This window comes from Osmia lignaria, unplaced genomic scaffold (genome assembly GCF_051020975.1).
Source record: "Osmia lignaria lignaria isolate PbOS001 unplaced genomic scaffold, iyOsmLign1 scaffold0016, whole genome shotgun sequence".
In the NCBI taxonomy this organism is placed as follows: Eukaryota; Metazoa; Arthropoda; class Insecta; order Hymenoptera; family Megachilidae; genus Osmia; species Osmia lignaria.
The window spans coordinates 11,178,861-11,192,138 of NW_027478168.1; positions in this window are offsets into that span (position 1 = coordinate 11,178,861).

Sequence of the window (13,278 nt, forward strand, 5' to 3'; positions counted from 1 at the left end):
TGGAAGTGGCATTTGCAGCTCGCAATAGTGCAGAGTTATCTCAAAGAAAGGGGCCACGGTGTTTCTGTATCTCTATTATGTTGGTGCGGCTTCGGAACTTTTAAATATCTTGATATATCTCGAGAACTACGCCTCTGATCGAAAAATATCATACAACATAAAAAGTAGGAAACTTAATTCTCTACAAAAAAGGTCTCTTAACATTTTGCCATAGCTCGCTTCGTTTCCGAGATATTTGCAGATTTATCTCAAGGGAAGGGGCCTGACGGACATATTTCGAGATATTTCTTCTTCTTGTTGTTCTTCTTCTGCACAGCTTAACTGGAAGTGGCATTTACAGCTCGCAATAGTGCAGAGTTATCTCAAAGAAAGGGGCCACGGTGTTTCTGTATCTCTATTATGTTGGTGCGGCTTCGGAACTTTTAAATATCTTGATATATCTCGAGAACTACGCATCTGATCAAAAAATATCATAGAAGATAAAAAGTAGGAAACCTAATTCTCTACAAAAAAGGTCTCTTAACATTTTGCCATAGCTCTCTTCGTTTCCGAGATATTTGCAGATTTATCTCAAGGGAAGGGGCCTGACGGACATATTTCGAGATATTTCTTCTTCTTGTTGTTCTTCTTCTGCACAGCTAAGCTGAAAGTGGCATTTGCAGCTCGCAATAGTGCAGAGTTATCTCAAAGAAAGGGGCCACGGTGTTTCTGTATCTCTATTCTGTTGGTGCGGCTTCGGAACTTTTAAATATCTTGATATATCTCGAGAACTACGCATCTGATCAAAAAATATCATAGAACATAAAAAGTAGGAAACTTAATTCTCTACAAAAAAGGTGGCTTAACATTTTGCCATAGCTCGCTTCGTTTCCGAGATATTTGCATATTTATCTCAAGGGAAGGGGCCTGACGGACATATTTCGAGATATTTCTTCTTCTTGTTGTTCTTCTTCTGCACAGCTAAGCTGGAAGTGGCATTTGCGGCTCACACTAGTGCAGAGTTATCTCAAAGAAAGGGGCCACGGTGTTTCTGTATCTCTATTATGTTGGTGCAGCTTCAGAACTTTTAAATATCTTGATGTATCTCGAGAACTACGCATCTGATCAAAAAATATCATAGAACATAAAAAGTAGAAAACTTAATTCTCTACAGAAAAGGTCTCTTAACATTTTGCCATAGCTCGCTTCGTTTCCGAGATATTTGCAGATTTATCTCAAGGGAAGGGGCCTGACGGACATATTTCGAGATATTTCTTCTTCTTGTTGTTCTTCTTCTGCACAGCTAAACTGGACGTGGCATTTCCAGCTCGCAATAGTGCAGAGTTATCTCAAAGAGAGGGGCCACGGTGTTTCTGTATCTCTATTATGTTGGTGCGGCTTCGCAACTTTTAAATATCTGGATATATCTCGAGAACTACGCATCTGATCAAAAAATATCATAGAACATAAATTGTAGGAAACATAATTGTCTACAAAAAAGGTCTCTTAACATTTTGCCATAGCTTGCTTCGTTTCCGAGATACTTGCCGATTTATCTCAAGGGAAGGGGCCTGACGGACATATTTCGAGATATTTCTTCTTCTTGTTGTTCTTCTTCTGCACAGCTAAGCTGGAAGTGGCATTTGCAGCTCGCAATAGTGCACAGTTATCTCAAAGAAAGGGGCCACGGTGTTTCTGTATCTCTATTATGTTGGTGCGTCTTCGGAACTTTTAAATATCTCGATATATCTCGAAAACTACGCTTCTGATCAAAAAATATCATAGAACATAAATTGTAGGAAACATAATTCTCTACAAAAAACGTCTCTTAAGATTTTGCCATAGCTCGCTTCGTTTCCGAGATATTTGCAGATTCAGCTCAAAGGAACTGGCCTGACGGACATATTTCGAGATATTTCTTCTTCTTGTTGTTCTTCCTCTGCACAGCTAAGCTGGAAGTGGCATTTGCAGCTCGCAATAGTGCAGAGTTATCTCAAAGAAAGGGGCCACGGTGTTTCTGTATCTCTATTATGTTGGTGCGGCTTCGGAACTTTTAAATATCTTGATATATCTCGAGAACTACGCCTCTGATCGAAAAATATCATACAACATAAAAAGTAGGAAACTTAATTCTCTACAAAAAAGGTCTCTTAACATTTTGCCATAGCTCGCTTCGTTTCCGAGATATTTGCAGATTTATCTCAAGGGAAGGGGCCTGACGGACATATTTCGAGATATTTCTTCTTCTTGTTGTTCTTCTTCTGCACAGCTTAACTGGAAGTGGCATTTACAGCTCGCAATAGTGCAGAGTTATCTCAAAGAAAGGGGCCACGGTGTTTCTGTATCTCTATTATGTTGGTGCGGCTTCGGAACTTTTAAATATCTTGATATATCTCGAGAACTACGCATCTGATCAAAAAATATCATAGAAGATAAAAAGTAGGAAACCTAATTCTCTACAAAAAAGGTCTCTTAACATTTTGCCATAGCTCTCTTCGTTTCCGAGATATTTGCAGATTTATCTCAAGGGAAGGGGCCTGACGGACATATTTCGAGATATTTCTTCTTCTTGTTGTTCTTCTTCTGCACAGCTAAGCTGAAAGTGGCATTTGCAGCTCGCAATAGTGCAGAGTTATCTCAAAGAAAGGGGCCACGGTGTTTCTGTATCTCTATTCTGTTGGTGCGGCTTCGGAACTTTTAAATATCTTGATATATCTCGAGAACTACGCATCTGATCAAAAAATATCATAGAACATAAAAAGTAGGAAACTTAATTCTCTACAAAAAAGGTGGCTTAACATTTTGCCATAGCTCGCTTCGTTTCCGAGATATTTGCATATTTATCTCAAGGGAAGGGGCCTGACGGACATATTTCGAGATATTTCTTCTTCTTGTTGTTCTTCTTCTGCACAGCTAAGCTGGAAGTGGCATTTGCGGCTCGCACTAGTGCAGAGTTATCTCAAAGAAAGGGGCCACGGTGTTTCTGTATCTCTATTATGTTGGTGCAGCTTCAGAACTTTTAAATATCTTGATGTATCTCGAGAACTACGCATCTGATCAAAAAATATCATAGAACATAAAAAGTAGAAAACTTAATTCTCTACAGAAAAGGTCTCTTAACATTTTGCCATAGCTCGCTTCGTTTCCGAGATATTTGCAGATTTATCTCAAGGGAAGGGGCCTGACGGACATATTTCGAGATATTTCTTCTTCTTGTTGTTCTTCTTCTGCACAGCTAAACTGGACGTGGCATTTCCAGCTCGCAATAGTGCAGAGTTATCTCAAAGAGAGGGGCCACGGTGTTTCTGTATCTCTATTATGTTGGTGCGGCTTCGCAACTTTTAAATATCTGGATATATCTCGAGAACTACGCATCTGATCAAAAAATATCATAGAACATAAATTGTAGGAAACATAATTGTCTACAAAAAAGGTCTCTTAACATTTTGCCATAGCTTGCTTCGTTTCCGAGATACTTGCCGATTTATCTCAAGGGAAGGGGCCTGACGGACATATTTCGAGATATTTCTTCTTCTTGTTGTTCTTCTTCTGCACAGCTAAGCTGGAAGTGGCATTTGCAGCTCGCAATTGTGCAGAGTTATCTCAAGGAGAGGGGCCACGGTGTTTCTGTATCTCTATTATGTTGGTGCGGCTTCGGAACTTTTAAATATCTTGATATATCTCGAGAACTACGAATCTGATCAGAAAATATCATAGAAGATAAAAAGTAGGAAACTTAATTCTCTACAAGAAAGGTCTCTTAACATTTTGCCATAGCTCGCTTCGTTTCCGAGATATTTGCAGATATATCTCATGGTAAGGGGCCTGACGGACATATTTCGAGATATTTCTTCTTCTTGTTGTTCTTCTTCTGCACAGCTAAGCTGGAAGTGGCATTTGCAGCTCGCAATAGTGCAGAGTTATCTCAAAGAAAGGGGCCACGGTGTTTCTGTATCTCTATTATGTTGGTGCGGCTTCGGAACTTTTAAATATCTTGATATATCTCGAGAACTACGCATCTGATCAAAAAATATCATAGAACATAAAACGTAGGAAACTTAATTCTCTACAAAAAAGGTCTCTTAACATTTTGCCATAGCTCGCTTCGTTTTCGAGATATTTGCAGATTTATCTCAAGGGAAGGGGCCTAACGGACATATTTCGAGATATTTCTTCTTCTTGTTGTTCTTCTTCTGCACAGCTAAACTGGAAGTGGCATTTCCAGGTCGCAATAGTGCAGAGTTATCTCAAAGAAAGGAGCCACGGTGTTTCTGTATCTCTATTATGTTGGTGCGGCTTCGGAACTTTTAAATATCTTGATATATCTCGAGAACTACGTGTCTGATCAAAAAATATCATAGAACATAAAAAGTAGGAAACATAATTCTCTACAAAAAAGGTCTCTTAACATTTTGCCATAGCTCGCTTCGTTTCCGAGATATTTGCAGATTTATCTCAAGGTAAGGGGCCTGACGGACATATTTCGAGATATTTCTTCTTCTTGTTGCTCTTCTTCTGCACAGCTAAGCTGGAAGTGGCATTTGCAGCTCGCAATAGTGCATAGCTATCTGAAAGAAAGGGGCCACGGTGTTTCTGTATCTCTATTATGTTGGTGCGGCTTCGGAACTTTTAAATATCTTGATATATCTCGAGAACTACGCATCTGATCAAAAAATATCATAGAACATAAAAAGTAGGAAACTTAATTCGCTACAAAAAAGGTCTCTGAACATTTTGCCATAGCTCGCTTCGTTTCCGAGATATTTGCAGATTTATCTCAAGGGAAGGGGCCTAACGGACATATTTCGTGATATTTCTTCTTCTTGTTGTTCTTCTTCTGCACAGCTAAGCTGGAAGTGGCATTTGCAGCTCGCAATAGTGCAGAGTTATCTCAAAGAAAGGGGCCACGGTGTTTCTGTATCTCTATTATGTTGGTGCGGCTTCTTAACTTTTAAATATCTTGATATATCTCGAGAACTACGCATCTGATCAAAAAATTTCATAGAACATAAAAAGTAGGAAACTCAATTCTCTACAAAAAAGGTCTCTTAAGATTTTGCAATAGCTCGCTTCGTTTCCGAGATATTTGCAGATTTATCTCAAGGGAAGGGGCCTGACGGACATATTTCGAGATATTTCTTCTTCTTGTTGTTCTTCTTCTGCACAGCTAAGCTGGAAGTGGCATTTGCAGCTCGCAATAGTGCAGAGTTATCTCAAAGAAAGGGGCCACGGTGTTTCTGTATCTCTATTATGTTGGTGCGGCTTCGGAACTTTTAAATATCTTGATATATCTCGAGAACTACGCATCTGATCAAAAAATATCATAGAACATAAAACGTAGGAAACTTAATTCTCTACAAAAAAGGTCTCTTAACATTTTGCCATAGCTCGCTTCGTTTTCGAGATATTTGCAGATTTATCTCAAGGGAAGGGGCCTAACGGACATATTTCGAGATATTTCTTCTTCTTGTTGTTCTTCTTCTGCACAGCTAAACTGGAAGTGGCATTTCCAGGTCGCAATAGTGCAGAGTTATCTCAAAGAAAGGAGCCACGGTGTTTCTGTATCTCTATTATGTTGGTGCGGCTTCGGAACTTTTAAATATCTTGATATATCTCGAGAACTACGTGTCTGATCAAAAAATATCATAGAACATAAAAAGTAGGAAACATAATTCTCTACAAAAAAGGTCTCTTAACATTTTGCCATAGCTCGCTTCGTTTCCGAGATATTTGCAGATTTATCTCAAGGTAAGGGGCCTGACGGACATATTTCGAGATATTTCTTCTTCTTGTTGCTCTTCTTCTGCACAGCTAAGCTGGAAGTGGCATTTGCAGCTCGCAATAGTGCATAGCTATCTGAAAGAAAGGGGCCACGGTGTTTCTGTATCTCTATTATGTTGGTGCGGCTTCGGAACTTTTAAATATCTTGATATATCTCGAGAACTACGCATCTGATCAAAAAATATCATAGAACATAAAAAGTAGGAAACTTAATTCGCTACAAAAAAGGTCTCTGAACATTTTGCCATAGCTCGCTTCGTTTCCGAGATATTTGCAGATTTATCTCAAGGGAAGGGGCCTAACGGACATATTTCGTGATATTTCTTCTTCTTGTTGTTCTTCTTCTGCACAGCTAAGCTGGAAGTGGCATTTGCAGCTCGCAATAGTGCAGAGTTATCTCAAAGAAAGGGGCCACGGTGTTTCTGTATCTCTATTATGTTGGTGCGGCTTCTTAACTTTTAAATATCTTGATATATCTCGAGAACTACGCATCTGATCAAAAAATTTCATAGAACATAAAAAGTAGGAAACTCAATTCTCTACAAAAAAGGTCTCTTAAGATTTTGCAATAGCTCGCTTCGTTTCCGAGATATTTGCAGATTTATCTCAAGGGAAGGGGCCTGACGGACATATTTCGAGATATTTCTTCTTCTTGTTGTTCTTCTTCTGCACAGCTAAGCTGGAAGTGGCATTTGCAGCTCGCAATAGTGCACAGTTATCTCAAAGAAAGGGGCCACGGTGTTTCTGTATCTCTATTATGTTGGTGCGGCTTCGGAACTTTTAAATATCTTGATATATCTCGAGAACTACGCATCTGATCAAAAAATATCATAGAACATAAAACGTAGGAAACTCAATTCTCTACAAAAAAGGTCTCTTAAGATTTTGCAATAGCTCGCTTCGTTTCCGAGATATTTGCAGATTTATCTCAAGGGAAGGGGCCTGACGGACATATTTCGAGATATTTCTTCTTCTTGATGTTCCTCTTCTGCACAGCTAAGCTGGAAGTGGCATTTGCAGCTCGCAATAGTGCATAGCTATCTGAAAGAAAGGGGCCACGGTGTTTCTGTATCTCTATTATGTTGGTGCGGCTTCGGAACTTTTAAATATCTTGATATATCTCGAGAACTACGCATCTGATCAAAAAATATCATAGAACATAAAAAGTAGGAAACTCAATTCGCTACAAAAAAGGTCTCTTAACATTTTGCCATAGCTCGCTTCGTTTCCGAGATATTTGCAGATTTATCTCAAGGGAAGGGGCCTAACGGACATATTTCGTGATATTTCTTCTTCTTGTTGTTCTTCTTCTGCACAGCTAAGCTGGAAGTGGCATTTGCAGCTCGCAATAGTGCAGAGTTATCTCAAAGAAAGGGGCCACGGTATTTCTGTATCTCTATTATGTTGGTGCGGCTTCTTAACTTTTAAATATCTTGATATATCTCGAGAACTACGCATCTGATCAAAAAATTTCATAGAACATAAAAAGTAGGAAACTCAATTCTCTACAAAAAAGGTCTCTTAACATTTTGCAATAGCCCGCTTCTACGGCATCTGATCAAAAAATATCATACAACATAAAAAGTAGGAAACTTAATTCTCTACAAAAAAGGTCTCTTAACGTTTTGCAATAGCTCGCTTCGTTTCCGAGATATTTGCAGATTTATCTCAAGGGAAGGTTCCTGACGGACATATTTCGAGATATTTCTGATTCTTGTTGTTCTTCTTCTGCACAGCTAAACTGGAAGTGGCATTTCCAGCTCGCAATAGTGCAGAGTTATCCCAAAGAAAGGGGCCACGGTGTTTCTGTATCTCTATTATGTTGGTGCGGCTTCGGAACTTTTAAATATCTCGATATATCTCGAAAACTACGTTTCTGATCAAAAAATATCATAGAACATAAATTGTAGGAAACATAATTCTCTACAAAAAAGGTCTCTTAACATTTTGCAATAGCACGCTTCGTTTCCGAGGTATTTGCAGATTTATCTCAAGGGAAGGGTCCTGATGGACATATTTCGAGATGTTTCTTCTTCTTGTTGTTCTTCTTCTGCACAGCTAAACTGGAAGTGGCATTTCCAGCTCGCAGTAGTGCAGAGTTATCTCAAAGAAAGGGGCCACGGTGTTTCTGTATCTCTATTATGTTGGTGCGGCTTCGGAACTTTTAAATATCTCGATATATCTCGAAAACTACGCTTCTGATCAAAAAATATCAGAGAACGTAAATTGTAGGAAACATAATTCTCTACAAAAAAGGTCTCTTAAGATTTTGCCATAGCTCGCTTCGTTTCCGAGATAATTGCAGATTTATCTCAAGGGAAGGGGCCTGTCGGACATATTTCGAGATATTTCTTCTTCTTGTTGTTCTTCTTCTGCACAGCTAAGCTGGAAGTGGCATTTGCAGCTCGCAATAGTGCAGAGTTACCTCAAAGAAAGGGGCCACGGTGTTTCTGTATCTCTATTATGTTGGTGCCGCTTCGGAACTTTTAAATATCTGGATATATCTCGAGAACTACGCATCTGATCAAAAAATATCATAGAACATAAAAAGTAGGAAACTTAATTCTCTACAAAAAAGGTCTCTTAACATTTTGCCATAGCTCGCTTCGTTTCCGAGATATTTGCAGATTTATCTCAAGGGAAGGGGCCTGACGGACATATTTCGAGATATTTCTTCTTCTTGTTGTTCTTCTTCTGCACAGCTAAGCTGGAAGTGGCATTTGCAGGTCGCAATAGTGCAGAGTTATCTCAAAGAAAGGGGCCACGGTGTTTCTGTATCTCTATTATGTTGGTGCGGCTTCGGAACTTTTAAATATCTTGATATATCTCGAGAACTACGCATCTGATCAAAAAATATCGTAGAACATAAAAAGTAGGAAACTCAATTCTCTACAAAAAAGGTCTCTTAACATTTTGCCATAGCTCGCTTGGTTTCCGAGATATTTGCAGATTTATCTCAAGGGAAGGGGCCTGAGGGACATATTTCGAGATATTTCTTCTTCTTGTTGTTCTTCTTCTGCACAGCTAAGCTGGAAGTGGCATTTGCAGGTCGCAATAGTGCAGAGTTATCTCAAAGAAAGGGGCCACGGTGTTTCTGTATCTCTATTATGTTGGTGCGGCTTCGGAACTTTTAAATATCTCGATATATCTCGAAAACTACGCTTCTGATCAAAAAATATCAGAGAACGTAAATTGTAGGAAACATAATTCTCTACAAAAAAGGTCTCTTAAGATTTTGCCATAGCTCGCTTCGTTTCCGAGATATTTGCAGATTTATCTCAAGGGAAGGGGCCTGACGGACATATTTCGAGATATTTCTTCTTCTTGTTGTTCTTCTTCTGCACAGCTAAGCTGGAAGTGGCATTTGCAGCTCGCAATAGTGCAGAGTTATCTCAAAGAAAGGGGCCACGGTGTTTCTGTATCTCTATTATGTTGGTGCGGCTTCGGAACTTTTAAATATCTTGATATATCTCGAGAACTACGCATCTGATCAAAAAATATCGTAGAACATAAAAAGTAGGAAACTTAATTCTCTACAAAAAAGGTCTCTTAACATTTTGCCATAGCTCGCTTCGTTTCCGAGATATTTGCAGATTTATCTCAAGGGAAGGGGCCTGACGGACATATTTCGAGATATTTCTTCTTCTTGTTGTTCTTCTTCTGCACAGCTAAGCTGGAAGTGGCATTTGCAGCTCGCAGTAGTGCAGAGTTATCTCAAAGAAAGGGGCCACGGTGTTTCTGTATCTCTATTATGTTGGTGCGGCTTCGGAACTTTTAAATATCTTGATATATCTCGAGAACTACGCATCTGATCAAAAAATATCATAGAACATAAAAAGTAGGAAACTTAATTCTCTACAAAAAAGGTCTCTTAACATTTTGCCATAGCTCGCTTCGTTTCCGAGATATTTGCAGATTTATCTCAAGGGAAGGGGCCTGACGGACATATTTCGAGATATTTCTTCTTCTTGTTGTTGTTCTTCTGCACAGCTAAGCTGGAAGTGCCATTTGCAGCGCGCAATAGTGCAGAGTTATCTCAAAGAAAGGGGCCACGGTGTTTCTGTATCTCTATTATGTTGGTGCGGCTTCGGAACTTTTAAATATCATGATATATCTCGAGAACTACGCATCTGTTCAAAAAATATCATAGAACATAAAAAGTAGGAATCCTAATTTTCTACAAAAAAGGTCTCTTAACATTTTGCCGTAGCTCGCTTCGTTTCCGAGATATTTGCAGATTTATCTCAAGGGAAGGGTCCTGACGGACATATTTCGAGATATTTCTTCTTCTTGTTGTTCTTCTTCTGCACAGCTAAACTGGAAGTGGCATTTCCAGCTCGCAATAGTGCAGAGTTATCTCAAAGAAAGGGGCCACGGTGTTTCTGTATCTCTATTATGTTGGTGCGGCTTCGGAACTTTTAAATATCTTGATATATCTCGAGAACTACGCATCTGATCAAAAAATATCATAGAAGATAAAAAGTAGGAAACCTAATTCTCTACAAAAAAGGTGGCTTAACATTTTGCCATAGCTCGCTTCGTTTCCGAGATATTTGCATATTTATCTCAAGGGAAGGGGCCTGACGGACATATTTCGAGATATTTCTTCTTCTTGTTGTTCTTCTTCTGCACAGCTAAGCTGGAAGTGGCATTTGCGGCTCGCACTAGTGCAGAGTTATCTCAAAGAAAGGGGCCACGGTGTTTCTGTATCTCTATTATGTTGGTGCAGCTTCAGAACTTTTAAATATCTTGATGTATCTCGAGAACTACGCATCTGATCAAAAAATATCATAGAACATAAAAAGTAGAAAACTTAATTCTCTACAGAAAAGGTCTCTTAACATTTTGCCATAGCTCGCTTCGTTTCCGAGATATTTGCAGATTTATCTCAAGGGAAGGGGCCTGACGGACATATTTCGAGATATTTCTTCTTCTTGTTGTTCTTCTTCTGCACAGCTAAACTGGACGTGGCATTTCCAGCTCGCAATAGTGCAGAGTTATCTCAAAGAGAGGGGCCACGGTGTTTCTGTATCTCTATTATGTTGGTGCGGCTTCGCAACTTTTAAATATCTGGATATATCTCGAGAACTACGCATCTGATCAAAAAATATCATAGAACATAAATTGTAGGAAACATAATTGTCTACAAAAAAGGTCTCTTAACATTTTGCCATAGCTTGCTTCGTTTCCGAGATACTTGCCGATTTATCTCAAGGGAAGGGGCCTGACGGACATATTTCGAGATATTTCTTCTTCTTGTTGTTCTTCTTCTGCACAGCTAAGCTGGAAGTGGCATTTGCAGCTCGCAATTGTGCAGAGTTATCTCAAGGAGAGGGGCCACGGTGTTTCTGTATCTCTATTATGTTGGTGCGGCTTCGGAACTTTTAAATATCTTGATATATCTCGAGAACTACGAATCTGATCAGAAAATATCATAGAAGATAAAAAGTAGGAAACTTAATTCTCTACAAGAAAGGTCTCTTAACATTTTGCCATAGCTCGCTTCGTTTCCGAGATATTTGCAGATATATCTCATGGTAAGGGGCCTGACGGACATATTTCGAGATATTTCTTCTTCTTGTTGTTCTTCTTCTGCACAGCTAAGCTGGAAGTGGCATTTGCAGCTCGCAATAGTGCAGAGTTATCTCAAAGAAAGGGGCCACGGTGTTTCTGTATCTCTATTATGTTGGTGCGGCTTCGGAACTTTTAAATATCTTGATATATCTCGAGAACTACGCATCTGATCAAAAAATATCATAGAACATAAAACGTAGGAAACTTAATTCTCTACAAAAAAGGTCTCTTAACATTTTGCCATAGCTCGCTTCGTTTTCGAGATATTTGCAGATTTATCTCAAGGGAAGGGGCCTAACGGACATATTTCGAGATATTTCTTCTTCTTGTTGTTCTTCTTCTGCACAGCTAAACTGGAAGTGGCATTTCCAGGTCGCAATAGTGCAGAGTTATCTCAAAGAAAGGAGCCACGGTGTTTCTGTATCTCTATTATGTTGGTGCGGCTTCGGAACTTTTAAATATCTTGATATATCTCGAGAACTACGTGTCTGATCAAAAAATATCATAGAACATAAAAAGTAGGAAACATAATTCTCTACAAAAAAGGTCTCTTAACATTTTGCCATAGCTCGCTTCGTTTCCGAGATATTTGCAGATTTATCTCAAGGTAAGGGGCCTGACGGACATATTTCGAGATATTTCTTCTTCTTGTTGCTCTTCTTCTGCACAGCTAAGCTGGAAGTGGCATTTGCAGCTCGCAATAGTGCATAGCTATCTGAAAGAAAGGGGCCACGGTGTTTCTGTATCTCTATTATGTTGGTGCGGCTTCGGAACTTTTAAATATCTTGATATATCTCGAGAACTACGCATCTGATCAAAAAATATCATAGAACATAAAAAGTAGGAAACTTAATTCGCTACAAAAAAGGTCTCTGAACATTTTGCCATAGCTCGCTTCGTTTCCGAGATATTTGCAGATTTATCTCAAGGGAAGGGGCCTAACGGACATATTTCGTGATATTTCTTCTTCTTGTTGTTCTTCTTCTGCACAGCTAAGCTGGAAGTGGCATTTGCAGCTCGCAATAGTGCAGAGTTATCTCAAAGAAAGGGGCCACGGTGTTTCTGTATCTCTATTATGTTGGTGCGGCTTCTTAACTTTTAAATATCTTGATATATCTCGAGAACTACGCATCTGATCAAAAAATTTCATAGAACATAAAAAGTAGGAAACTCAATTCTCTACAAAAAAGGTCTCTTAAGATTTTGCAATAGCTCGCTTCGTTTCCGAGATATTTGCAGATTTATCTCAAGGGAAGGGGCCTGACGGACATATTTCGAGATATTTCTTCTTCTTGTTGTTCTTCTTCTGCACAGCTAAGCTGGAAGTGGCATTTGCAGCTCGCAATAGTGCACAGTTATCTCAAAGAAAGGGGCCACGGTGTTTCTGTATCTCTATTATGTTGGTGCGGCTTCGGAACTTTTAAATATCTTGATATATCTCGAGAACTACGCATCTGATCAAAAAATATCATAGAACATAAAACGTAGGAAACTCAATTCTCTACAAAAAAGGTCTCTTAAGATTTTGCAATAGCTCGCTTCGTTTCCGAGATATTTGCAGATTTATCTCAAGGGAAGGGGCCTGACGGACATATTTCGAGATATTTCTTCTTCTTGATGTTCCTCTTCTGCACAGCTAAGCTGGAAGTGGCATTTGCAGCTCGCAATAGTGCATAGCTATCTGAAAGAAAGGGGCCACGGTGTTTCTGTATCTCTATTATGTTGGTGCGGCTTCGGAACTTTTAAATATCTTGATATATCTCGAGAACTACGCATCTGATCAAAAAATATCATAGAACATAAAAAGTAGGAAACTCAATTCGCTACAAAAAAGGTCTCTTAACATTTTGCCATAGCTCGCTTCGTTTCCGAGATATTTGCAGATTTATCTCAAGGGAAGGGGCCTAACGGACATATTTCGTGATATTTCTTCTTCTTGTTGTT